At 32.9% G+C, this 5,000-nt stretch overlaps 1 protein-coding gene across 1 annotated transcript in view; it reads left to right on the top strand.

The window, feature by feature from the left end:
* LOC113800553 (solute carrier family 22 member 3-like) overlaps positions 1 to 5,000 on the top strand; it is a 48,125-nt gene that overhangs the window by 10,216 nt on the left and 32,909 nt on the right. The gene's annotated exons all lie outside the window — the stretch shown is intronic.

The following is a 5,000-nucleotide window of genomic DNA, read 5'->3' as shown; positions in this document are numbered from 1 at the left end:
TACATCATATCTAGAATCTAAGATACAATGTTTATATCATCATTTAAGAGCGCTTGTGTCGCTGTTTTACCGGGATTTCGGGATAGAGTTCGCCCCCCCCCCCCAGGATTCCGAGATGGGACAAAGAACTATCGTTTAGCATAAGATCTCTAATGAACAATAACGACCAATCGAAAATGTAATAAAATGAATGATTCAAAAGGAAACATACAAATTCTGCATTTCCGGTCATACTAAACTGATCAATTCTGACAGCGGGATGACTGATTAACAAGAGCAATTCTCCATAAACCGAAAGTAATAATTAACGAATGTAAATCTAATAAAAAAAACGAATTTTCTAAAATCTAGAACAAAAACGGAAAGTTCTATGAAAATAATTGTGATTTTATTTTATTTATTCATTTATTTTTGTTTTTCTCTAAAACAAAAATAGCAAGTTCTATGAAAATAATTGATTTTATTTTATTTTCTTATTTTATTTTTTCTAAAACAAAAATAGCAAGTTCTATGAAAATAATTGTGATTTTATTTTATTTATTTTACTTTTTTTTTCTAAAACAAAAATAGCAAGTTCTATGAAAATAATTGTGAAAGATTTTATTTTATTTTATTTTTTTCTAACACAAAAATAACAAGTTCTATGAAAGTAATTGTGAAAAAATTATTTTATCTATGTATTTTATTTATTTTATTATTACTTTTTTACCTAAAACAAAAATAGCAAGTTCTATGAAAATAATTATGAAAGATTTTACATATTAGTCAGATAATTGAGGCTTTGATCACCGACATCACTAACCAAGAGCTTATGATGCAAGTTGTGCAGCTTTCCAAGAATAGAACTTCTGCTGCAATTCCGTATCACATTGCTATCAAGTTGATGCAGGTGGGAAGAGGTAATCAGCTGAAAATGCATCGTGTATATCAAAACAACGATGTATTTTTAACATAGAGATAATGGATTGATTTATCCGTATCTGCAATATGTATCGAAATAAAAACCACCAATATCCTGCCCTTCAGATGATATGTTTATTTCGATATTAAATCCCTGCATTCAGATATATTTCGATATTAAATCCATACTGTAATTTCCCGGGATGTAGAAAAAAATATCCAGGAAATATTAGGTCTAGAAAATTGACATTTATATCGACAGCGTCCAGGAAGCAAAACCAAATAAATAACCGTATCAATACATATATATACTATACGTGTGATTAAATGCAGTAATAATTCGTGATGTATTTCTATTTACCCTTATCGATACATATGTATTATGCATGTAATTATGTGTAGTAATAGGATACGTAATAATAGCCTATGAACTGGACATGTTAGCTTTGTTCCATAATAATCGCTTGTAAGTTTTCGTTAGCTTGAACAAAGAGACTGGAGGTCGAGCGGAAACGACCCACGCCTCTCCTAATACCGTGTTAATGGCGACTGTAAATAGCTCGGCCAGGGGGTATTTAGAGCATCTAATCAACCAGGAGACGAGGTATTGTATCAGGGCATTTTCCATGGCCGTAGTTGGCATCTGGCAATAACAGACCGTATTTTGTACAGAGGATCCATCGGATACTGTGTCAAGCGAACCTCACGGCTTTAAATCTTTTTTTTCCTGAGGACTTGGAGTGTACGATATATATATATTTTTATCTTATTTTATCTATTTACTTCCATTATTATTTTCATTATTTCCATTTTTTTTTTTTTTGCTAAAATTAATGGGCATTATCTTACCAAGAACACATTATTAGAACATAAGACACAATTTAATGATAAAGAGACTGATTAGTTTCTTATATCTTAAGGCTATGTGGACTTCACTTTACCACCTCCTATTGGAATTAATCTGTGTCGACCTCTTAATTCGTCAGGGGTGACTAATGCAAAACTAATTTTGCATTTTAATTTCCTTATACAAGCAGGCTCACGTAAAGCTTTAACTTTAATATTAAGTTCATCATTTTTAACACTCTAGATTTGACAAAATCTACATCAACAACATATTTTTTATGTAAAACCTATAGTCAAAATAAACTATGCTGTCATTATTTTCTCGGTATAAACTACTAATATTCAATCATTCTCCTGTCAACATGAATAATGGAACCAATAAATCAATATTTCTTGTGTCCTCTGGAAGGGAATACCGATTCAATAACCCTGAGTCCTTGTATTTTTTCTCGTGAAAATTTAGACGTTGGCAAAACCAGGTTCTATATTTTTTTCAGATAAAAGAAAGATGAAATAAAGATTAAGAAAATAATTCAAGGATAATACTGGATCATTTTTTTCGTTTGTTTTATAAGTGGATTTGTTTATTTTTTATTAATTTCCATAAAAAAAAACTTGATGTAATAATAAACTGGAAGCATATTATCATTGTCTCAGATACATGTAAGTATAGATATAAAGATAGATGGATAGACAGGCACATAGACATAGAGCCGTATATATTTATATGCATCTAAATATATGCATTTATGAATAGATACATATATGAACACACACACGCGCACACACATACACACACGCGCGCAAACACACACACACACACACACACACACACACACACACACACACACACACACACACACACACACACACACACACACACAAGAAAACAACCACAACAAGAAATGAAATTGTGTCTATTCTCCTCTCTAAATTTGTATACACGTTACTGCATTCGTTCTTGCGTTCCCATATCAACATCTATTTATCTATTACCTATTTATCTATCACCACATCTTTTCCTGTTCTTCGTTCTCCTCATTAAGTCGGGAATTATCCCTTCTTTCAAACTGATGAGACAGTCGGATGCTGTAGAAGGCAGATTACACGAGATAATGAGACAGAGTTGCAGAACCGTTGCCGTTGGTGTCGTTGACGTAACCCAACCCACATGGAAGCAACCTGGATGCAATCCATATAGGTATCATTATACGTTATCATCATTATCATCATTATCATTATCATCATTATCATCGTCATAATCATTATCATAATTATCATCATTGTTATCATTATCATCATTATCATCATTATCATCATCATTATCATTATCATCTTCATTATCATTATCATCTTCATTATCATCATCATTATCATTATCATCGTTATCATTATCATCATCATTATCATCATTATCATCATCATTCCCTCCATCCCTCCCATCCACCCCCTTTTCTTTCTCCTTTATTTTCAATAAGTCCACATTAAATTTTCACGTAAAGAAAGAAAATATCAAGAAAAAAGTAAAACTAAGTATTTATTTCAAAGACATCTAAAACAAACTAAAGGAAGAACCGATCAGAATGAGGGCACAAAGTACAAATTATTAAAAGACTATTTTCGTTCGAGTTGCATGTATTCAGTCCGTATGGTTATAAAGCTTACAGATTGTCCGACTTAATGGGATTATCTGTTAAGTGTATTTAATATGGGTTAGTTATGGTTATAAATAGCAATTGCTGCCACCTCTCTAATAATCTGTAAGGATAATGGAGTGTTATCTGGGATAAGGATTGCTATTTGGGATAAGGTAGTGTATAGATAGGATTACGGAAGAGGGAAAGATCTTGCACAATTTTGGGGGGTGCCTGTTATGTGGAAGGATCAGCGAGGAATATATGGTTATCTAACATTTCCAGGTAAGTGGCAAAGCTCAATAACAAATTCTCAGGTAAGTGTCAAACCTCAATTACTAATTCCCAGGTAAGTGTCAAACCTCAATTACTAATTCCCAGGTAATTGGCAAAGCTCAATTACTAATTCCCAGGTAATTGGCAAAGCTCAGTTACTAATTCCCAGGTAAGTGTCAAACCTCAATTACTAATTCCCAAGTAAGTGCCAAAACTCAATTACTAATTCCCAGGTAAGTGTCAAACCTCAATTACTAATTCCCAGGTAAGTGGCAAAGCTTAGTTACTTATTCCCAGGTAAGCGTAAAAGCTCAATTATAAATTTCCAGGAAAGTGTCAAAGCTCAGTTAAAAATTCCCAGGTAAGTGGCAAAGCTCAATTACTAGTTCCCAGGTAAGTGGCAAAGTTCTATAACTAATTCCCAGGTAAGCGTCGATGCTCAATTATAAATTTCCAGTTAAGTGACAAAGCTCAATTACTTATCCTCAGGTGAGTGTCAAAGCTAGATGACTTAGTTCCAGGTAAGTTTATAGGTTAAATTGCTAACTCCCAAGTAAGTGCCAAAGCTCACTGACTAATTGTCAATTAAGTGTCAAAGCTCAATTACTGATTCCCAATTAATTGTCAAAGCTCAGTTACTAATCCCAGATAAATGTCGAAGCTCAGTGTCATTCCCAAATAAGTGTCAGAGTTCAGTGACTCATTCAGAGGTAAGTGCCAAAGCTCAATTACTAATTCCCAGGTATGTGCCAAAGCTCAATTACTGATTCCAAGCGATGTTGGCATTTTGGCGATCTTCCCGAGAAATCTAGAGAATTTGAATGTTAGTCTGGTGGAAATTAATAAATATGCAAGAGTAACTAGCAAATTTTCTAGGCAAATCTAGCGGGAATTATGTGCTGTTTTACCTAAAAATCTGGTGGAATCTTTTTCTTAGGTCGGTTTAGCGGATTTTGAAAAAAGAAAAAAAAAAATAGTTGGCGATACTAATTCCAGGATGCCATAGTTTAGTTACTGATTCCAAGGTTTGGAATTGTCAGCTTTTAACGACTTAACAATCAATAAAGTATGAAAAATGGATCATTCAACATAAATAAAAAGTGTTATTATACTGTATTTTCTTTTTTAAATGTGAATAGTGTTCATTGTGAAAACTATAATTTCTCTTATTGTATGGTTGTGGCTTAGGAAACTACGATGTGGGCTGTTTATCATTGTGTGAATAAAATATGTAAAATACTTCAATTTGCGTCGCCGGGAATAACATCTCATGCCCACTGTGAGTTTACTTTGTTAATTGCATATGCACAAATAACTCAACAAGTGCTTAGTCACCAAGTTAAT

Source organism: Penaeus vannamei, chromosome 14, assembly GCF_042767895.1.
Source record: "Penaeus vannamei isolate JL-2024 chromosome 14, ASM4276789v1, whole genome shotgun sequence".
Classification (NCBI taxonomy): Eukaryota; Metazoa; Arthropoda; class Malacostraca; order Decapoda; family Penaeidae; genus Penaeus; species Penaeus vannamei.
The sequence above is the reverse complement of the archived record's forward strand: the minus strand, read 5'-3'. Positions and strand labels throughout refer to the sequence as shown.